Here is a 24415-nt window from a genome sequence, read left to right as displayed (position 1 = left end):
CTCTTGTGACATATGGATGAATTTCCAGTGCAGAGAGTGGACATATTCTTATTTTTCAATCTCCATCTGCAACAACAGATATTACCCCCAACTTTCTTTGTCACTTCAAATACATACTATATTTTTAGATTACTAACCCCCACATTGTAAAGAAGTATGAAATAGAAAATTTTTGTAGAAATGAGAAAGAGACAGATCTTAAATATCAGAAAGAAAGATGTTGCTGCTGTTAATTGCATCCTTAGGTCCAATGTGGATGTTTATTAGTGGATAAAAGTGGAGTGTTTACTAAACATAATATGAATTGGGTAAATAAAAATATTTTTTTCCCTCTCATGACATAGTAATTCTACTTCTGAACCTAAGGAAAAGTACATAAAGGTATAAAATCTCAGCACAAAGTAATCTATTGCAGTATTTTATGATGACAAGAAATGAAAAACACCCATATGTTGCAAGTGAATGATTAATTATTAAGAACAGCCAATATGTTACTAACTACTCATCAAAATGAAAATAATAAAATGTTATGAAAATTGTGAAATATAATCTAATACTGTATGAAAATGAGATCAAGGCAAAGTAAACAAAAGCATTTAAATTTTTTTAATAGTATTTACAGTGTTTGTGCTTGGTGAAAATTATTGCTTCTCTTATTCTACTTTCTCTTATTACCCAGTTTTATATTACTCAAGTGCAGTATCTCCACCTATCTTAGAGAATGTTAAGTAAATTAATGTAAATTAGTGTCATGCTCTCAGTTTAATTCAATTTATGTAACTTAGAGTAGCAACCTGTTAAAGAAAAATATAATTATTTGATTATTTGGGGATATATAATAAAGGACTATAATAAATGTTAATGAATCTAAGTGGATCCAGATAACATTAATTCATTGTAAAATTCTATCAAATTTGCTCAAAGCTTAGAAGTTCTTATAAAATCTTGGGAGGTAAATATGCTGAATTTTGAGCAATTAACATACAAATAAACTTTCAGAGCATCATTTCTCTGTAAGTAGGAAGCTATCAATATATACTTTATTATTCATCTTATAATCAGTTTTGATCTGGTATAATGTAAATGCAAAGTGGTCAAAAATTAGGAAAATTGTTCTATGTGCTAATTATCACATTTTATTACATTTTCTCCTAAGTAACATCTTCTGTGTTATTTGCCTTTAAATATATGGATTTAATATTTGGAGAATTTATGTGTAGTGAAGCAGACATATATCATTCACAAATCCTATAAATACAAATATATGTGTATATTCATATATAAAATATATTATACATATTACATACAGATATGCAAATTAAATATTATGAGGAAAGTGATAGCTAGCCATCACCCCTCTCCAGTGATAGTAGACTGAGTAAAAATATGATAAATTTATAGCAGAAAGTATTTCACTAGATACATGTATCTAACTTGGGGACAATACGTATTTAGGGGAGAAAAACTTTTTCTTTCTCCTTTCTAGGTTCTTAGATGAGACAACCCCCCTATAATAAAGGACAGATTAACAGGAAAAAAATTAATTTCAGTATGTATGGGGCTCACAAAAATAGGTGACCCAAAGAAGTGACAAAAGCAGGCAGCATTTATACTATTAATATGGAAACAATAAAATCGTAAAGAATTGACAAGACAAAGAAAATTTTCTAACCTTTTTATTAGGTTAGTAAAAAAGTAGGAAGATTTGGCTCAGCAGATCTCTCCTGTCTTACCCCTGCTCCCCTCAGCAATGTATTCCAGTAGAACTACCTGTTCTGCTCCCCACTCTGTCTCTGGTGAATCCTCTCACTGCCCACTGCCCTCGCCGCTACCCCAGCCTGTACCCCAGTTCTTCTATGCATAAATAAATCTTTTTTTTTTTTAGAGAGGCATGTTTTTATTTATTTATTTATTTGTTTGTTTGTTTTGTTTATACATGCACTGGGTACAGTCAGAAGCGCGGGAGGGTGAGAGAATTCACCAGAGCCAGAGCAGGGAGCAGAGCAGGCAGAAGGACCAAGGTACACTGCTGAGGGGAGCAGCGGGCGGCAGGAGAGGTCTGCGCGCCATGTGGGACCCTCCTCTGGTGGCCGGGGAGCAGCCGGGGATCGAACCTGCGCCGCCAAGGCCGCAGGCAGCTTCGCAACCCAGCGCTCAACCGCTGCGCCACCGGGGAGGCCCTGCATAAATAAATCTTGAAAAAGAGAATAGGAAGATTTGTTTACACAGCCTTCTTGGACCAAAATTCCCTGCCTTTGGTGATATGGGTGTCTTTCTGTTTTCTGGTACAGGGAGGGCACCCTTCACATGGGACATTATCTCCTGCTTTTCAGGGACAAAAGAGTCAGATTGTCCTTCTTGCAGATACTGTTTCTCAGGTAACTTTAATTCAGATGAAATAATATGCTAACATGCAATATTGTGGGGTAGGATCACCAGAACCCCATCACACCATATATTTTTAATGGAAATTTTGTGTAAGTAAATACACACACACACACATATAATTGAGATATATATACTTGATAAAGTCTATTTGGGAATGAATGTGTACTAAGTTGGCATGTTGAAGTATAGAATTTGTCTTTTATGAATCATAAATTGAGTAATTGAGTGCAAAATGCTAGAAGTATTATATATTTTCAAAATTCTGCTAGGTAAATAGAAAATATAAATATATATCATTCCTGGCATATTGTTTTTGCATTTTTTTAATTAGGACTTTTAAAGCACTCAGATGAAAAATATAAATTAGACTTGTATTTATCAAGAAGGCAGAAGGCCTATTCAAAGACCCTTAAAAGGGTTTTCTAAAGTCATATTGATCTTTGGTCAATATTTGGTGCTAACCTATACACCAATCCTTTGAAATTATAAATTTCTTAGGATTTTGCTTTACTGAATGTAGTGATAAGGAAATGAAGTAATTATATAAATTTATTTCTAATCTTTCTAGATCCAATTTTGTCTAGAGACAAACTTTGGTTTCTTGGGTATAAACACATTAGCGGTCACAATAAAATCCCTCTAGTTATGGAAAATATTTTACATAGAGAGGGTCAATTACATATATGTATATTTTTTAATTAAAAGTTTTATACAAATCTATGAATGCAAAGATATTAGTTAGCATCAGACTGAAAATAATTGTAGCTTAAACAAAACAGGAAATTTTTTTTTCTCTTAGGCTAAAGTCTTGAGGTCAGTTCATAATTTGATGTTCCAAATGCCTTCTTTTTCCTCCACTTATGTGTCTTCCATTGCAAAGGTTAACTTTTTGACCCATAGGGGCTGTGGATGTTCCAGACATCAGTATAAAAGGAACGAATATTGCATACCACTTTCAGGTATATGTCCTTAAATGTTCTTTTTCTTTTTCTTTTTTTTAAGATTTATTTATACAAGAACTGGGGTATAGGCCAGATGCATGGGAGGGTGAGGATTCACCAGAGACAGAGCAGGGAACAGAAGAGGCAGACTGACGAAATACACTGCTGAGGTGAGCAGTGGGAGTGACAGGAGTGGTCTGAGCGCCATGTGGGATCCTCGCCGACCGGCTGGGATTGAACCAGTGCTGCAGAGGCTGCGGACAGCTTCACAGCAAGGCGCTCAATCGCCTGCACCACCAGGGAGGCCCATATGCCCTGAAATTTTCATAGAAGACTTAAGTTTATTCTGCATTAACTAAAATTTGGTAACATAGTCATACCTAATTATGAATGGAAATATGAAATGTAACTTTTGTCACCAGCAGACATATACTAAGCTAAAAATCATATTCCTCTTATTGTGGTAGAAAGAATGACCTGCACCATCAATGACAGTCATGTCCCAAACCCACATCCTGCTTCTCTGCTAGACAAAAAATTACCTTGCTGGGCAGTCACTTTACATAGTACAACAACAAATCTGTACTATGGAAACAATCATCATTTCTACATTGCATATTTATTTTATTTTTATTGCTGTTATATTTATCAAAAAAAGATGGAAATAGGTCTGAATTTTATGAATCAACCTAGTTAGGATAGAAGATGTGTGGAAACAATTTCAGTATCTAGACTATAAATTAACTTAAAGCTTCTTTTTAGAGTATGGGGACCCCATTCTAAACTTTGTCAACTCTGTCTTACCTTCCTTAGATAATAAATCTTTAATATATTGCTGTAGTGAGGGAGGGCAATATTCCTGCCATGTGGAGTGGACAAAGAGATTTAGGCATTGTAAACAAAATCATAAGCATTTTGTAAACATCTTTGTAAACATCATCTAACCATGTTCTTAAGTATTTGCCTCTTTACTCTCATGCCCCTGAGTGCCTGGTGCTTCTGATTCTGGAAACTTTCTTGGTATAGCTTTGGCTTTACCTACTGCCGCCTTCGAATCTAGTTTTCTTATGTCGGGTCTCATAGGTTAGTCTCCAATTATCCACTTTTCAAAATGACATTCTGTTTCCACTTTTAAAGCTTTGTTTGTTTTCCTCTTTTGCTTACTCTGCTTCCACAGAAGGCTTTTTATTACATATACCACTGGATAAAGTTGATGATTCCATTTGGGGTGGGGAGAAGATCAGAGTCATCCCACAGTCACAGAGATTCACTAAACAAGGACGGAGAAAATTGTAATCCCCTTTGAATGCTCAGATTCATGTTCAGATTCATGCCAGAACAAGACAGAGGGAGCTAGCAATCCCTGAGAGAGTTGTCAATAAATAAAGGGCTTCAAGTAATCTACCAATTCATTATGACCATACAGTTTACAGATATTTTCACATGCCCTGGTGAATAAATGCAGTGAGGTTGAAAGGCTTGAAATTCCATCAGAAGCCTGAAGCTAAAATTAAGAGGCAACACAGCCTGATGATCAAGGAAAGGGGTAAAATTCATACTCTGCAGCTTTGAGAGCCAACACCATTTCCAACAGACCCAGTAGAATCACTATCCTACTTGAGTGAACTCAGTCAGGCTTTACTGCTTGATTACCCTACCTGAGAGACACAAGTGTCCAGAGACCAGACAGACACACATTCAAAGAAGCAACCATCAACTCACATTTCATTCCTCTAAACCACAAGGTCTCAGAATCCATCTCTTCCCCACCATTTTGGAGTAGGAGATTGAATATAAAACCTTCATTTACTCAAAAGAAAGTGTTCATCGGTTTCCTATTGCTAGTGTAACCAATTACAACAAAGTCAGTGGCTTAATGTCACACAAATATATTATTTTTCTGTGGTCACATCTTTCTCCTGACACTCATCTGCCTCCCCCCTTCCATTTATAAGAACTCTTTTGATTACTTTGAACCCATGCAGATAATCTAGAAAAATATCCCTACTTCAAAATCGGTTGATTAGCAATCTTAACCCTATTAGCGACTTTAATTTCCCTTTGCCTTGTAAGGTAACACATCCAAAGATTCTGGGGATTGGGATGTGAACTTTTTGAGGGCCATTATTGTATCACCACACAGGGAATAACTCAGGAGAAACTATTGAAACCATAAAAGAATGAGATAATTAATTTGCAAATTAGATTTCCCATCTTCACTCCCAACAACCCAATGGGATAGGCATGTGAAGAAAATTAGATCACCTTTAAAAAGATGAAAGCATATTTCCTTTCCATATTTGTGCTGTAATTTGGATAAATATTTACTTCATGCAGATTATGAGATACAATCTGATAACTTTCTTATTAAGTACAGATTTAGCAATCTCTGTTTAAGATAATTCTGGATTTTATCTCATGACTGGAGTTAGAATTTTTTTCTGATTCATCTTGGATGTTAAAAACAGTTTTGACTTAGATGAAAATCATTACCCAATGACAATGAGATAATTTTATATGCTTAGTGACTTTTCAGATCAAACATTTTCATTACAAGTTTTCTGTTATCCCTTGTGTGTAGAAGAACAAATAAGAGTAATCATATAGCATCATGTTAACAGTTGCTGAAACCTGTGGCTTATGTTTTTCCCTCTAACAGAATATTTCCCTTTAGGTGATTAATCTGCTTGAAGTTTTTCTTTTTCATTGGGTATTTCATTGTCATGATTTATTATGTTATTTTCATGAAGTGCACCTTTAACAAATAATCCTAATTAAAACAACCAGGAACTCTGCAAGAAAAATGAGTTTTAAAAACTGAGAAATGAGTTTTAAAAACTGAGTCTTTTTATTCTTCAGGGGATAAGCGGCTAATCTTTTTGAGATCAGTATAAATGAGGTCAATCATAGCAGTGTTCTAAAAAGTTTCCTTTAGAAACATTTGTGATCCAAAAATGATTCAAAAGTGGCACCTTTAAAAATTCTAGATTTCTCACATCCCATAAAGATAATGATTATCAAGAGTTCAAACATTGCTTGTGTGGAATTCTAAACATAGTGAAATTTTAAACAGTGAATTTGTGGACACAAAAGCAGCTGGATATTTGGAGCTATTCCGATGAGTAACGCTGTTTTTTTGGTCATCTGGATGCTTGTTATTTGTAGACAGAGACATAAACAGTGGTTTCTCAATATTGATTACACTATGAATATTTTCTAGACTTAGTAAAATGACTTAAAATATTTAAAAAGAATGAGACAGGTCAGCGAGTGACAAGTTGTTTTGTAATTTATTATTTTTGCATCTCTCTCCAAGTTGGCTCCACATATAGGGAGCATTGTATTATTTATAAAGTTAATGTGATTGGCTGCTATTTCACATTCTTACAGCCAATTTGTGCTGAGTTGACTCTTTTGGTGAGATCATTGTGATAAGTCTAAGGTTATGCATTTGATCTTTATAAAGTAGTTTGCTTCCATTCTGGGAACACAGATGGCACTCATATTCTCCACACAGTTATCTTATAAATGCAAGTCTTTGATCTTATGGGAAGAGACCATAAATTCTATATCTATAGTAAAACTCAACCAATTAAGAATATCCTGATTAAAAGTCCAGATCAAAACTGGACTTTTAATAAATCATGGCAGCAGGATGGGTGTCAATATACTAACTAGTTGCAAATTTTCTTTGGCTATCATGTCTCAAATTAATGGTTTCTGTTCCTAAGATATGGCTTAAGACTAAGCTCTTTAGCAAAATGTTTCCAAATAAGATTTTATTGCAAAATTATTTTGGTTTGAATAATATATTAAAATCTCATTTTTTACTTGGGGTGTGAGGAGAACAGTGAAGCCTAATACTCAAATACTACAAACATGTAACTTTATTTTCAATTGTATCTAATCATTCAAACTTGGTATTATAGTGGGAAGCAGGAAGCCAAACTTGCAGGATAAATGAAGTTTAGTACATAAGGAAGGCCTCTTTAAATTTATTGTTCATTTGTTTAGAATCCTGTTTAAGTGGGTCAGATATGGATCACTTTCATATTTTGTTATGGTATTAATGTATTCAGCAGAATTGTTTCTATAACAGCGAATTTTTGAGTGCATTCTACGTGTTAATAGGATCTAAGTGTGTGTGATATTATGAGTTTGTCTTCTCTTTGAATTTTACTTAGCAAAATGGACTAAAAGTAATTAAGTGTTATCACTTTGATTTTTAAAGCTTTTTTTTGGTGCAGTATCAAATCAAAGAATTGAAATGACTAGTAAAAGCATTCCACATTCTTATCAAAATGAAAGCACAGACATGATTGTATATATGTGCATTTCTGTGTGTGTGTATTTGTGTGTGTGTGTGTATGTGTGTGTGTGTGTTAGAGAGAGAGGGAAAAGGGGGTAAGGAGGTAGAGGAAAAAACAGGAGGAGTTCTATATTTCTTAATTAGATTAACTGTAAAATATCTGTGATATTCTTGAATTTGAAAAACTGGTCTTTGATTGGAAAACCATAAACAAGGTGAGGCAATTAGCTTCTTAGATTTTTTTTCCTGAACATTTTCTACATTATCTAGATGAAAAGCATCTTACATTAGATCTCAAGTAATTAATTTACATCTTTGATATCAGGTGTTTTGATTTCGATGTTTTTAGAATTTCAAGAATATAGGTATAGTGAATCCTTACATTATTTGTGTTTTTTAAATAATGAAACCTTGTAGTCTTTTAGTGGTCTAGGTAGGAATTTGAGATACTTATTCCTCCTCTCAAAACTTGATTTTTTTAAAGTATAGATAGAACAACTGCTTCAAAAAAAATCATGCCTGTAAAATCAACTCAAATACATTTATACAAGCTTTGAAAGTATTTATAGAAAGAGGATGGGTAAGAATTGATAAAATAACATTTAGGGATTTGTTTTTCCTGGTGTGTGTGAATTGTGTATTATATATATATATATGGATTTAGATGAGTTATTATTTGTCCTATTCCTATTGTAATGAGGAGTTTCTTAGATAATCATGAGCTATAACTTAAAATAAATATGTAAACAATGGTGAAGCTGCACCTTAGGAAATAATCAATGCTTAAAGTTTATCATTCTGATTTGGAATAAAAAATGTGTACATTGTAAAATATTGAAAAAATACTGAACTGTTGATCACACCCCATTTTGATGCTATCTTAAATAGCCATAAAACAAAATGCCATTTTATTTACCTGCAAAGACGCAAAACAGAAATCTCCATTTTAAAATGCTTATTTCTTTACAGTGTGGCTGAACGGCCATGAACAATGCAAATCGGTTTTACTTTCTAAAGTGTTTATACTTACACACTTTTTGGTAGGTTGTCTACCCAGATCCATTATTATACAAGAAGGTAAGCCCCTAAGAAACCTCCAAACAGCTTCTCTTCCTGTTCAGTCTATGCTGCCATTCTCCTCCTAGAAATTAATACACTCTGTATGCTGGATCCTGCCTTTTCATCTCCTGCTGCAGAATCAGCGGTCATAACAGCCATTCTCTTCATGAATATGTAAATGCTACGTGCATAAAAAAAATTAGCGGGCGGTTCCCACTGCAGACTGTACCCAACTCTGTTTGAATAATACAGGAAAGATTTCATTTTTCGAAAACTTTGAGTCAGTGTTGCAAGACATGCTATAATGGTGTAATATAGAAAAATATAAATGAGACATAGGTAGATGCTCACAATTGTTGCATTCTTAATAAACCGGCATCTATGCATGGCTGTGGTAATGATGCACAATCACCTATTACTTCACTTTGATGCCCAGTGTTCAGGGGAAAATGCCTTAGGTCTTCAATACCCTTTTATTTGCTGACTAGGTTCCACTCCAATACCTCACCCTAATAAGTGACTAACGCAATATTTAAATTATGCATATGCACATATGTGTTTATCTACACATACATAATACAATCTCTCTCTTTCTTTCTCTCTCTCTCTTCTCTGGTAGGGGAAAAATGATAACTATGTCCGTTGAAAGATTCTGGGGGAAGTATTGAGTTTGGGGAAGGAAATAATTGGAGCATTTTATTATTGGAATAAGCAAGCATGTTCATGCATATTTTTACGACATGCATGCCTATGCGCCACTCTGCAAGCAGTGCTACTTACTGCAGCTCATGCGCGGTAATTAGGTTGATGTAATTATGGTGAAATAAAGGCAGCCTCACTGATAATTTCACAGTGAATATTAAAGACATATGTGCCTTCCAGTGTACAATAAATGAACCTGAACTGCTGTCAGGGGCTAGGAGGACAGTGTGGCCAATGCACCTATTGTGTCCCTGCTGCAGAAAGGAGGCTGCCGATTGGCCACTGTCTGCAGCACATAGCACTGGCTGGTTATAAAGGACTTGTCTAGGGGAGAGCCTGTAGGTACTCCATTGTCTGGTAAAGTTCATATGACTGCATTCTTTTTTGCAAGGGGGGTGGAGGGAGAGCGGGGAAGGAGGGGGTGTCAGCTCAACTGTAAAAGCTGCACAGATTTTTTTTCTTTCTCTCTTTCTGCCTCTCCATAGATCGTTTCTGTTTCATGCCCTGTCTCATTTCGCATAGCTAAAAATGAATGCTAATTAAGATCCCTTGTCTTAACCTGAAAATAATGACTCGGATATAATTAGAAATCTGGTGAGAGTTTATATTCTGGTAGGGGACCAAAAACATCAGTTACGGTACCTGGGAGGGAAATGAAGAAATATTTTTCTGTAATCAAGGTAAACATGGGAGAGGGGGGTTCCCCCTATCTTTTTTAACCAATTTTAACCAATGGTGTTCTACTGCAGATGAGAGGATACTGTATTTCAAAAACTATTTTAGCCATCAAATTGCAAAGACACAAATCAGTAGCAATAGAAGCCTTCTTAATCCTCCTTAGGATGCAATTCAGATGCAAGAACTGCTTTTTTTTATTTTTCTTTTTGTATGTGTGTGTTATAGATGGATCTGAGAATGCTGTCTGGGCTTGGTGCCAAGCACTGGTATTTCACAGCAGCGACCGCCTCACAGACGAGCTGTGGGAAGCAGGAGGGAGACTCTCTCTTAGGGTGCCACTACTATGGAGACACAGCTGGGCTGAACAAGATTTGCTTCAAACGACAACAAGAGAGACAGAAAGTATCTGGTTCAACCGCTGCCCAAACAGGCAGGCACCAGAACAGCTAGCAGCCAATCCGGCCATGCTCGAAGCCAGCTCTGCAGCTCAGCCAATCAGTGACATCACTGGTGAGAAACTCATTTACATCATGCAGTAATGAACTTTGTTTAACATAGCTTCCCCCTTTCCTGTTACCCCCCCTCCCCATATTAGGTCCTTCCATTAATTATTCTGCTGGCATAATTTAAACTGCTTTGCAAAAATGTGGCTACATTTTCTCTGATAGCTTTTACCTCCTCCCCTCCAAGTGGTGTCTGCTGTCACTGAAAGTGATTCTGGGTATAATTCTATTTTGTTTTGGACTTGCAAAATTATCTTCTCTTTCTTTGTTTATTTTATGTGACCTTTCTCCTCACTTATGAATAGCATGCTTTCTGCAAGTCGACATTCAGAATTGTACAAGGTAATAGAGAATAAGGGGGTGCATTGCTTGGGAGATTGCAATTTTTTCCAAGCAATCTGCATCTTGGAACTTCCTTTAATGTTTCCAGATTTTATGTTGCAGTGGCCATTTTACATACAGTGTTTTATCCAAAAAGCACTTATGTGCATCTGTCACACAGGAAAGTTCACTCTTGTTATATTTCATTCTTCACTGCTCTCAGCCAACATGCCATTTTATTAATGAATAGAACTGAGGTCATTTCTGGACAAATCTCTCTCTTCCCATCTCAGCACAATGCACCTGATTTGCATCCATTTACTAGAAAAACTGAATACAAGAAACCAGCTTGAAAAGAAGTTAAGGGACAGGCTTACATATTATTTCAGAACAGTTTGGTTTTCAGAATGCGTAATATTGCACATCTGCCTTAGTGTTTCTATAAAATGCCTGATCTCCATTCCCAGTGTGATGCCTTTAGCAAATGTATTGGTTTGTTAAATAAGCAAAATAGACTGGATGCAGTAATATTCACAAATGAGTTCATTTATCAGCAGAAAATCTTTGGAAACACAGTTTTGTCTGGTATGTTTGTATTTAGTTTGTTAGTGAGGAACTAAATTGTGCTATAGATAACTTTAAAAGGCTGGAACAAGGGGCATGTGAAGATTTTCGGGCTGCTTCCTAGAATCCCAAAGAATGGGAACTGGGTCACATTTAAATGCGATTCTTCTTAAGCCATATCTTTATTGCCTATTGGCGTGAAAGGGATATCATTTTCTAGTAGAAAAGGTGACGTTTCATTGTTTTTTTTTAAAAAAGAATATTTTGAATATAATTATTCCAAGACATGGGATTTTAAAAACATCGACAAGGGTTTCATAACAGTGCACGATTCGTTTAAGAAGCTTAAAGAGCACAATGATAGGCATAGACACTTTTTAAAGCATATGAAGGATTTAGACCCTAAACCACGGCCCTTTTAATTCATGAGGCATTCCATCATCCCATCATCAGTATTCAGGGGGCGACTGTCCTGCATCAGTCATGAGCTCCCCTGCTGCAGATCCTGTAATTTGAATCATGTGTAATAATATATTATCCTACTGGGGGCCTTCTTTCAGTAGGAGAATGGTTTATACATTCTGCTGTAAGAGAACTTTTGGCTCCTAGCCGACTCACAGCCATTACTCACATAGGCAATCACGATCGTCTTCCTTAAGGAATAACATCTGCACGACCTCCTGAGCCAAAAATCCGCAACCTCCCTCACATTCTGAATTACGATTTCTTGGAATGGGGAACACTTGACAAAACTGAAGTAGAAAAAAGGAAGGTTTAAAGGAGGGGTCACTATATTATTAAGTGTGCCATGGAGCGAAAGTGCAGACTCCCATTCCTTTGAAATGATGGAGCATGGCGAGGAGAGGGCCCCCAAATAGGCTGAGTTGTGCGCATTTGGTTTCGGAGAAGCTGACATGTAATGTGTTGTATGAAGACGTGGGGGGAAACGGTGTTTTTCTCCGAATCCTAGCAAGGTCTGGTAGAGGGTGTGGCAACATGGAGGGGTGGATGGGCGACCGTGATGGTTGCCAGCACAGAGCAACCTCGGCTAACCTGGGAGAGGCAGCAGCGTAAAAAGCAGGAGCTGTTTCCCCAGGAGGTTCAAGTTTAAGGAATGGCTCTGATTCTTTCTCTTGCTATGATCTGATGAGATCACATCTTTCCTCTGTTTTTCCTAATCTGTGAATGTAAAATGTACTGTCAGCACAAAGATAGTTTCTCTGTGGGGCTTCCTGTCCCCTTACCCCATATTTTTTCACCTTTGAAATCCTTCTTTATTTCCAGGACTAGGTTAGATGTTCCCCTTCTGTGAAATCTTTTCAAACATCATGGCCAGAATCTCTCACTTCCCCATCATTCTCTCTGTGCATTCATTATTGTGTGTGTGGCGTTGCTATATGGTCAATGCATAACTTTGCCACCAGAATCAAAGCCCCTTGGGGGAGGGAGATCATGTTGAATTCACCCTCCACTTCCAGCTGGAAGAGTAATGGATTATGTTTCTAAGTTTTAAATCAATGTTTTAATTCATGAGTTAAAAGTGCATTGTAAATTGTACAGGGAAGGTTTATAGGTTCCAGAGTTTACTATTGTTGCCAACTATTACCACCACATACCAGCTGATGTCAGTTTTGCCATCTCAAGCTCATGCCTTTCCTTTCACTGGTCCTTCACTATCAAGCTCAAAATCCACAATTGCTGCATTATTTTTCTTAAATTAACCAGTTGTAGGAAGTTGTAAATTCTCTTATTTATCAAATATGGAATTAGACTGACAGCTTGGTGTTTTAAAACTTAAAAATAAATTAAGTGGAATTAGATTAATTGCAAAACTGCCATGATAAACAAATTATAGTACCAAGCTCTCTGTTAATAATATGGGAGAATTAAACACTTGGAAGTGGTAAGCTATTAATGTTGGATGCTGAAATGCATACAAAACTTAATAAATCAGGAAATATGGGCTCCTTCATTTTATTCCTAGTGTTATAATTGAGATATATTTTAATCAACAAACTTACATTATAATCTTTTGGTGTATTTCTATATTTTATTTCATATGATAACATTGTGACAAAATATGGTTGATTTTATGTTTCTTATCTGAGTTTATCATTTTAGCAACTATACAAGTGCTCAGTGGAGATTGATTTCTCTGCAAACAATGATATTCTTGTTAATATGTTTGCAAATTGTGTTTAGAGATTATACATTCTATTTTAAACTGCCCAGTACATGCTATGAAACGATGAAGTAATTAAATAATATATGCATTTTTACTTTTTTATAACTGGGAAAACAGAAATTGTAGCAATGGAAATCAGCTAAAGTTTAGGTTTTATAAAAGTCTTAGAAAGGAAAAATATCTTGCCTAAAAGCATATTCTATCAAGTTTCTGGGACAGCTGGGATTGGCACCCAGAATTCAGAAAGGCTTCAGTATTCTTTCCACTCTGCGGAATAATCTGCACTTTTAAAATCACCCAGGTAAGATTGTACAATTTTATAGTTACGTAAAATAGAATTCTGAAACTTGAACATACTAGGGGGACAAACTGTACCTTTTCAGGGAACCAATGTTTCTCAAAAACAATAACTTCAGTAAGTCGATGCAGTTTCTTCTCTCTAGAAATTCTACTTCAAAGCTCAGAGTACCTGAGTAAATGTGAAACATCTTAAGTAAAGTCTTACCTCAAGGTTTGAGACATGGTAACCGAGATCCGTTTGTGTCAGAGTATTATTGTGCCTTTTCTAAGCTTACTTAAGCAGTGATAAGATAAAGATCATGGAGCATTGCCCTTTATGTTGACAGTTTTTATATCATCATTTGAATCTTATTCTAAATTAACTCTTGAATCTGGAAAGTGGGGGCAAATATTGGAGCTAAATATTTATTGCTTATACAATAAAATTGAGATTTGTGATAATCATTTATAAAGTGGTAAAGGAAACTGACTGTAAAGATTAAAATATTCTAGCATTTTGTCTATTAACCCCTTAAAACATGCTTAATAAAAAGAGCAATATCAAGTACATTTTGGACCTTGATAGGTACAGGTATCCTCAGCTTGTTGAAAGCTTGATTTATGCCACTTCACATTTATCAAAGTTTTAGTTCCAGTTTTTGCTTACCAGAAAAATCCAAAGAAAAATTTTGCTTTCACAACAAAAGGTGAAAAATGAAACTAGCCTTTGGTGTGTGATTTTCAGCAACTGTCCTAGAGGCACTGTGCACTGGAACAGTGGGAGTGGTCCTGCCAAGCTACTTTTCAGAAAAGTAATTTATAAAGTCTATTTACTTACCTATAGTTCCTGTTTTTACTGTGTGTTGGTGTTATTTTACGTTGGATGTGTTATTTGGTATGATTTTATAGGTTAGTTTTTGGGTCTAGGAATGCTCAAAACTATTTCTATATAAAAAAATTGTAATTGTGTCTTTATTTTATCCCATTTTAGCTTATGACAGGTTTCGAGGAACACTCTACTTTTACTTTCAGATAGTGAGGGGAACCTGCATTTTCGTGACATTGATTATATCACGTCCTACTGTTAGTGAGTGGCATTGCATCATAATCGCTTGCTTAGATAAGAAGAAAAACAAAAGGACATGGACTCATGGCTAATACTCACTGGGAATGCATTGTATACCATGCCATACTCTATGCATTATGCACTCTATATTTCATTACTTCTCATGAATCCTTTGGTATTATTGTCATTCTACAGAGGAGAAAACTGAGTTTTGGAAAGATTAAGCAACTTGACAAAGTCACATGACTAATAAACATCAAAATTCAAATCAAACTGAAGTTTTGAATTAAGATTTCATATTCTTAATCATTGCACTAGAAGTAGATAATCAATATATATATGATTTTGCTATTTAGCTGTCATAACAGGTTTTTCATATTTTACATCTATAAAAAGTTTATCTGGTACAATAATTTTAGATGTGAATATATATTTTCATCTTTGTATTTTATGAATGACTTACAAAAGTTATAGACCTAATTAGTACATCTAGATTAATGTTTTCCTTATATTTTTGTGTTTATGCAACCATTCAGATCACTTTGGGTAATGTGTCTGGAAGTAATTTCCAAATATGAAAGTACTAGATGAATGTAAGTTTATGATATTATTAAAACCTCTTTGTAAGTCAGAATTACCAGAAATGATTATTCAACTAAATGTTTCCATTTCCTCTTTCCTCCAGATATATTGCTATTAAATATGTCACCTATTTTATAAGAAAATTAAAGCTTATTGATTTGACAGTTGCAGAAGGTCACTTAGCGGTCTGCCAAGATCTTGACTATTCAGAAACTTAAGGTATCTCAGTGTTTGCACTCTTGGTTTCACATCTCATATACCCACTGCAATCCATGGGAAGCTAGTGGAGCAAACTCCTGCAGCTACAACCAGATAATAATGAGGATTCTGCCTTTTTCTAGATTTTCTAATTTTTATCTAGTGGTAAAGACTAAGGGGCATAGTCAGCAACTGTTAAATTTAGGAGAATTAGTTTTATGGAGTCAAAGAAAAATGCAGAATTGTGGATAGTTTCTTCCTTTCTGGAATGAGCCATTATCCAGTTTCTCCCTCACTTTTCATATTGTTTCTTTCACAGCCACATCATGCACTTACCAAATGCTGGAAACTGTACAGACAATAAAATCTAGCTTCAACATTGTTGCTGATGTTTATTATGGAAATGCTATTTATCAATATACAGTACTATATGGAGATAAAATATTGAGAATTATTGCATAATTTACAGCAAAATAGCTAGGAAAACAATAGTTTTGAGTCTTACGATTCTCATTTGAGTTTATACCATTTTATTGTGTACCTTTATAAATTCTGACACCTAGAACTCAAGATAAATTCCTTAGGGTCTAATAATGGCAAGAGAAGTAGGACTCTGTGCTCTGAAAACAATAGGCCCATTTACTTGGTGGAAAGACTCACTAGCAGTTTTCAGGGTCACGTTGAGATTTTGCTTGCCTGAAATCCTCCTCTTTGTTTGGAGATTCACCTTTTTTTTCCTCCCAAGATACCTTTACTTTAATGTTACTAACAATTTTCTATTTGTGAGTAAGAATTAAGGTCATTGTAGCAGTTTCTTTATTCTTCTGACTCTGTTAAGAAAATACATCACTGGTAAAGTTTTTACAGTGTTTATTTTCAGATTGTTTATTTTAACATAATGAAAACCAGAGCTAATACTAAAAAACTTTGTCAGTTGCTAGCTGAATATCCCTAACTCTATGGGCCAGTATAAAAGTCAGTGGGGCCCGGAAATCTTTAGCCAAATGCCAGTGTCTGAATAGATCCAGTGCTTGCTACAGACATAAACTTGGACAAGTTATGTGACTTCTCTGTGCCTCAGTTTTCTCATCTGTATAATAGAACACATTTTAAAAGATTGTGAGAATTCTATGCATTTTTTCCAAAGAATGGTCATAAACAGATGATTAAATTCATGGTCTCTATTCTTTGAATGCCAGAACGTAGTGTGGTGTGCCATATAAATAATTATTAACACAAGGTAGTTCAATGTTATAACAGAGGTGTGTTCATGCTCTGTAAGTACTTTATTAATTCAATATTACCTCTGCAGTTAGTGTTTCAAACTATTGTGATAGCTATTTTCTCTCATAAGCATTGATTTCACTTTAAAAGTTTATAAAAGACTGTATAATCTTTTAGTGAAATTGGTTTGTTTTTACAATTATAGACAACTAATAATCTTTATTATTGATTCTACTAATTTTCTCCCTTACTGATTGGGCATATCAGAGCAAACAAATGTCCTAACATATGCAAAAATGCATGAAACCACTTATTTTGATTTTTCAGAGCTCTTAGGAAAGCTATTAATTCAAGCCATAATACCCTAGAATGACCTACTCAGTGGCATTCTTTACAGAAGCTTAACCCACAGTCTAAGTGTCAAATGCTCATGAATCAGATAATTGATATACATGGACTTTCCTATAGCAATTTCCATTATACTCAGAAATCAAAGAAATTCTAATCAGAAGACCTAGGTTAGAACCTCATGTGACTTCTCTAAACCTCACTTTTCCTATTATAAAATAGGGGTAGTTATACTGATGACCAGGAAAGATAATTTGTGTGGGTTAACATGAGAGGACCTGTGGAGTAATGTTAGGTTTCCTCTCTTCTGTATAAAGCCTGTGTGTGTTTAAATGTCAATACGAGCAATATGATTGCAATAACATGCCATCCTCTGAGGAAAAAACCTTTACTATTATATATTCTAGAGAATAGAAAATAAGTTTGCTTTTATTTACATTTCAAATGAAAACCCCCATTAATTTGAATTGCAAATGAATTAAATCAGATTACCTTAACCTGGAATCACAGAGAATAAAGATAGTTGCATTTTTAAAAGAGGAACAAGAATCTCTCTCTCTCCCATTATTTTCTCCCTTCTTCTCTTTACCATATTTGGGTAGAGAAGAGAGTCAAGCAGGGTATCCCTGACTGAGGCAGAGGGATGTTCAAAGGCAAACAGATTTTTAGATGCAACTTTAATATTTGTCAGGAGAACATTTGGGTGAAGATAAAATATGCTCTATATATCATCATATTTGTACTTCTTTGTGACAATTTTGTAATGTTTTATAATTTCATCTTCTCTATGAAGACTTATTACTGTGGCAGTCTGATATTGGGGTGATATTCGAGGCGCGGGGGTTAAAGAATTCACCAGAATCAGAGCAGAGAACAGAAAGAGTAGGCTTTATTGTCTACACTGCTGAGAAGCCAGCAGGCAAGTCCCAAGAGGTCGTCAGGGCCTACAAATGGTTCAGGGTTCTCCTTTATAACCTGTTTCACCAGCTTTTCACAGCTGGGGGAGTTGGTCTCTGCTGGGACATCAAGTTTGGTGGACATTACACACAGACAGTGTCTTGCCTTATTCTGTTTGCCCAGTTTCTGCATTTTCTGGAATTCTCCATGGCCCCCAATTGGTCATGTGGACAGATGGCCAGATTCTCAAAGCAACTGTCTGTTCCCCTTTCTTATCTATTTTGTGTCTCCCAGCCACATTCAGCTGAGCAAAGTACAGAGATGATTAACTGTTACCCCAACAGACAGTTCCCTCTTCCTTCAAGCACTATCCATGTTTTTTTCATGGTGTCTTTAATGAGGACATTGATTAAATGAAGTTTGGCTCAATATCTTGTAGGCAGCTTATAGCTTCAACTGTACAAGTAAGAAAACATTCTCATATATTAATGTCTTTTCATAAGCCCCTGCTCCCCTTTTCTTTTCTGAACAGAAATTCACTAACATTCTGTTAAGCTTCTTCACAAAAATAGCCTAGATAAGCGTATCCTTGTGCATTAGAACCTATTTAGCTTTTCATTCTTTAAAAGCTACATATTTTACAGTGGAGTTAAACTTTGCCATTTCCTTCCTACCAATGGTCTCAGATTTTACAAGGTCATTAAAAGTAATGACTTTTTACCTTCATTATTTAATAACTGATTTTCTAGAATTGACTGACTGGGTTTTTACCATTGTAGAAACATAGCTTTTCACTTGGTATAAACTTCAGCATGGAGTCTGATAAAGAGCTTATATACCCTGTTTCTACAAGGATGTTTTTAATTAATGCCTGATCTCCAACAGTAATTATTGAGGAGGTTTTGTTTCATTTTCCATATTGACCTTTTTTAGATTAGAAATTATGAGTCCACCCTATAAGTCCTAGATTTTATTGAAAAATTATATTTCTAACAACAACTATTCTGATCTTTTGTCTTCATAAGATTATTTGTTCTTTGCAGATCTTGCAAACTGAGTTTTGATTTTGAAAGTAGGTAATTTTGTTGACATGTGTTAGACACTCAGTGTGTAATTGCTGAATTAAGCTCCTTCATTTGAACATCATATTTCATTAGCACTCTAGTGTACACTAATAGCAGGAAGAGTTCAGAATATTAATTCATTCAACAAATGTACGTGAAGCATGATCTATGAGTCCATCTTTACTACAAGTACTGAAGAACACACTGATAAAGCAAATAGATGAAGTCCCATGCTTGTAGGGAGCTTTTCTTCTAGAGGCTCATTAGAGGTAACAATATATAATCATTAATCAACAATATATAATCAATATATAATCAGTAATATATAATCATTAATTTATACTGATGAGTTTTTGCTCTGATATATGAGTTGCTTTGACAAAATGAAGGTTTTATTTTAAACCCAGTATTTTCTTAAGAATATTCCTTGATATAGGCTAATTTTATAGCATGAATTTCTACTATGTGCCTTCTTTTTCTCGAAGCTCAGTAGTTTAGGTGACATCTTTGGCCCTCATATAGTTGATGGTGCCAGTTTTGCACATTTTTGTTACAATTTAAAAAGAAGCATAGAAAAACAAATTCCGAATAATCTTGATATTTTTCCTATGTTCTGGTCATCGAGTATATGGCATGGGAAACTTATGTCTTCGTTTGTCTTTGGAATGTTTTATCTTTCCTCCTTGAGAAGGAGAGATTATTGCCATTTCTACCAAGAAATATAAGTCATCTTTTACAATGCACTGTGACACTTTTCTTAGCACATTTTCTTGTCATTTCACTTTTCAAAAAGACCATGAATATTTTAGAATTTAAATGAATTATGTTATGAGTTTGAATCAATAAATCAGTCATTTATATACCAAAGCATACTTATTTGAAATGAGAACAATTGTATCATAAAATCAGAACCATTTAGAGTTTAATTCTCTTATTTTTTCAATGTACACAGGAAGTGTGGAAAATAAATGGTACTTGTACCCAGGTTCACAGAGTGGTTTGTGGCAGACTCAGAAAAAGAAACACGATTTTGTAAAAACTTGCTTTAAAATATTCTGATTATAAAAGTAATATTTAATGTAATATAAATTTGAAAAATCCAGGCTAGATATGGAAGAAAAAATAAAATCTCTGACTATGTGTTACCATGGTTACAAAATTATTTTAAAAGATACACATCATCTTTTGAGTAATATTATAGTTTTACTCTGTAAGCAATTTTATATATTGCTTTTAAACACTCAAGCATAATATTATGTGATATCATATGAGGAATGTATATCTGACTTTAAAAAATAAAGGAGGAATTACCTTAAAAATACTTATAAAAAGTAGATTTTTAATACAAATTTACAAATTGTAATGAGATGATACAGGATAAATGTAGAAGTATATATAAATACCTCAACATCATTTGATAAAAATATTTATTTTGTGGTAAATTCAGGTCAGATATATCAAACTGACAAGGCTAATACAAATGTGAACATACTATCTTGCTTCTCGCCAGATGCATTCTGGATTATATTTTTCTTAAATCCTCAAGGAATTTGCTCCATTGATGATCCTTTCTCATTTACCATCATCTTTCTTTCAATCAACTCTTCCCTCTCAGCACTAAAGATGCCCAACTATCACCCATCCTAAGCAAACAGACCAACAAAACAATAACCACCACCTCCCATAAACCTGTTTCCTCTTTATCTCTCACTCATCCATCCTGTCACTGAAAAGGAGGTCAGGAGGCTGGAGAAACACTCAAGCTAACTTGGGACAAGCAGTATCTATTCTCTGTACTCTTAGAGAATGAATAGTTTTATGTTGTATAAACATAAAATAATTTTAAAAGTATAATTGTATTAAATGATTTGTGATATCTGTCACCTCTAAAATTAAATCTAAGGGAAATTAGAAGCTATACCCCTTACCAGCAATGTTTTTATCATTATTTTTAGGGAGTTCTGGACTAATGCTAAGGTGTATTTGATATAGCATAACTAATATAGCCACAATTTCATATCATTCATTATTTTGAGATTATATTCCACCTCATGTTTCTTATGGTGAAAGGGATCTAGTAGACTCAAGTTATTTTAAATTAGGATCAAGGAAATAATCTGTTTTTAATAGAGGATCTTGAAGAAAATTTCAATGTTCTTTTATTATAATGTTAGTGAAAGAAGAAAATCAATTCCCTCAGGGACCACTGTCTCTGTGGAGTTTGCACATACTCCCCATGTCTGCATAGGCTTTCTCCAGGGACTGTGGCTGTCTCTCCCATCCCCAAATGTGCACATCAGGTTCATTGTAGCATCTAAGTTGTTCTACTATGAGTATGTGTGTGTTCATGTGTTTGTGTCCTGCAATGGAAGGATTGGGTCCTGTCTTACACCTTCAGCTGCCAAGATAGTTTCTGGAATCCCATGACCTAGAACTGGAGCAAGTGGCTTAGAAAATGAATAAATGAATGAATGAATGAATACAAATTACTGTTTATCTGTAGAAGTGCCGTGGTCTTTATTTAGAAATTTGGTGATGCTTTTGTGATTAAAAAGTATGCCCTGGGAAATTAGTTTTGTTTATATCACTTAGCCTATTTTAAAATTGTTTCATTAATGTGTTGTTTCACTTAAGGTCACAGTTTCCAAGAACTTATTGAGGATCTTAAGTGAAGACTTACTGTAAACTCTTTGTGCTATTGAAAAGGAGTTCTAGATACACAGTTTACTGGACCTGAACTTACCCCTACAGTTATCTGAAAGAGGATAGAAATCAAAAGACCTTATTCTTTTACTAACTGCCACTAGTCATTTATGTGACATTGGAAAGACCAATGTTTGTTGGTGTACGGTTTTTATACAATGAAACATGGGGCCAAAGGATATCTTCCAAGATTACTTTTCATTTTTAGAACTGGAATCCTTTCTTCAAAAAAAAATCAATTCAGAAGTTCAAAATATAGAACAGATAAGATTGTAAGTGCTGTTTTTTGTCATGACAGGAGGGACCTCAGAGTCTTACCCTTTCACACTTCAGCTAGTGCCCAAGGTGTCTTGGTAACAGCCTCAGCAACATGAGTCAGAAGCCACTGGAGAAAATAATCACCTAAGTTCCATAGCATCTTAAATGAGACTATTTTGTTTTCGTTTTTTTGTCAGCATTTAATAAATAAATACAAATAAAATCTCCACTAGATGGCAGTAGATCAAATCTTTGTTCTAATAGTTTCAATTAATCTTGAGTCCAATATTTAAGCATATATTTGGATTACCTATGAAACTTTGAGAAAAAGTTTTATTTTCTCATATTTTAGACTTAAAATTATTTTTTCAATATCAATTACCACTTGATGTTATTCTGTTTTCAAGATATGGAATTATTGGTTAGTTGAAAGAGAGTTTATGATGCCTGGTAAAATATTACTTATTCAAATCATGAGAATTTCTTAAATTGCATAATGTTCAAATAAATACATCTATATGAATACTTAAATTTATTAGTAATATCTTCTGGATTTTTTAGCTTTATTAAAGTTGAATCATTAACCCAAAGGTGAAACCATCTCCTCCTTACAATGTCATTTCAGAACACAAAGCAGACTACTGTCATCATGGGCATTTCAGACTATGGAACAGTACAGGTGGTATGGGATAGGGAGATGATGACTATACCACCTGCACTCTTTCACAGTCTGAAATGCCCATGATGACAGTAGTCTGCTTTGTGTTCTGAAATGACATTGTAAGGAGGAGATGATTTCAGCTTGTATTAGGTGATGGTGATTGGCGATAGCATACTAAGGAAGTGAGATAGCTCAGGAATTTTCTTGGTCTTTCCAAGGCTGAATATATAGCAGTTTCATGGAGGAACAGACAGAGCAACAACTTCTTCCATTAGGATTTACTAGATTTTCTAGTACCTTACAATTCTGGTACCTTCCTGCCTACCCTGAATACCCCAGAAGTTGCCTCCTGCTCCTCTTTTTTGGGGGAGGAGGTAATACTTATTTATACTCTCCTGGAGAGAAGAACTGATTGAGTCAATTTGATAAAACCTTGCATAGATCAGTTCTTTATACAGTCCCTAAGTTTCCTTAGTGCTGATTGGGTTCCATTGAGGACAGTTTATACAAGGAAAAGTTAAGGTAAAAGAGCAATGCATTTATCTGTATTCAAGGTGAAATTAGTAATAGCTCCCCATTTTGCTCTCAGAATTGTCAATGATAAATTACATGATTTCCTGAAAACATAGTCATCTTTGCCTTGAGCACTAATTTCTGCTTTTCAGGTCAGGGTCATGTGGCATAAGATTTAGCTAATGCGAAAAGAACTGCCTGAGGCTACTTTCCTAGGAAGGAACTGTGGGCCACAGGCATTTAGAATTGTATGAACTGCCAATTATGTAGTCCTTAGAATAAAGGTGAAGCGAATTTAAAGAAGAAAGCTAACTTTTAAATTCTAGTTTCTACCTCATTAGTTCAGATTCTTCCCACTAGTCTTTTTTGAAAGCATGTGGAAAAGAGAATATGATTTTTATTAATAATAAGGATAGTGTGAAGCTAGAAAAGAATTTAAGTGGGTTGCCAGTGTTGCATTATATCAGAGAAAATTCCAAAGTCAGAACTCCAGAGATGGGTAGTTTACCATTTCATATGCTTAAGTGGTAGTTTGAGTCTTTTAATTATCACTCTTAATAATAATTCACATTACCACTAACTATATGGAAGGTTGTTATCTTTCCATCTAAATCATTACTCAAATTCTCTTAAGTAATCATATCTTTAAAAGTTTAAATAATTTTCTTCTCATGTTAATTCTGTCATTTGATTTGAATGCAGTTAATACAGCAACTTAAAGATTACAGAACTTTTTTCCCTTTAGAACAGATTTACAATGAGTGTATATTAGTGACCAAACCATTTTACCTAAAGAGACTGAATGGTCCTGTTTTTCAAAACCAAATTGTTGGCTTTCCCCCCCCCTCCCCCCAGAGGACAGTGATGAGCTTTTGGTCTATATCCATGTGGAGATAAATTATAACTTACAGTATTTTGTTTATGCTGATGTCGTGAATCTTTGTTTCCTTGCTAATAGAATGAGCTTCTAAA

The 24415-nt window shown here is 34.8% G+C and overlaps 1 long non-coding RNA gene across 8 annotated transcripts in view; it reads left to right on the top strand.

The window, feature by feature from the left end:
* The first annotated feature begins 9698 nt into the window (after positions 1-9698).
* LOC119257267 (uncharacterized) overlaps positions 9699-24415 on the top strand; it is a 422247-nt gene continuing 407530 nt past the window's right edge. For 5 of the 8 annotated variants that reach the window (XR_008553802.1, XR_008553795.1, XR_008553800.1 and 2 more), the window contains exons 1-2: positions 9719-9756; positions 10303-10587. This is a non-coding gene — a long non-coding RNA (uncharacterized LOC119257267). Of the gene's footprint in view, positions 9757-9820; positions 10080-10302; positions 10588-24415 lie in introns of those variants that run through there. The other 3 variants (XR_008553798.1, XR_008553799.1, XR_008553797.1) reach the window with 3 other exon arrangements.

This window comes from Talpa occidentalis, unplaced genomic scaffold (genome assembly GCF_014898055.3).
Source record: "Talpa occidentalis isolate TD23 unplaced genomic scaffold, MPIMG_talOcc4v2.1 talOcc4.4, whole genome shotgun sequence".
Taxonomy (NCBI): domain Eukaryota; kingdom Metazoa; phylum Chordata; class Mammalia; order Eulipotyphla; family Talpidae; genus Talpa; species Talpa occidentalis.
The sequence above is the reverse complement of the archived record's forward strand: the minus strand, read 5'-3'. Positions and strand labels throughout refer to the sequence as shown.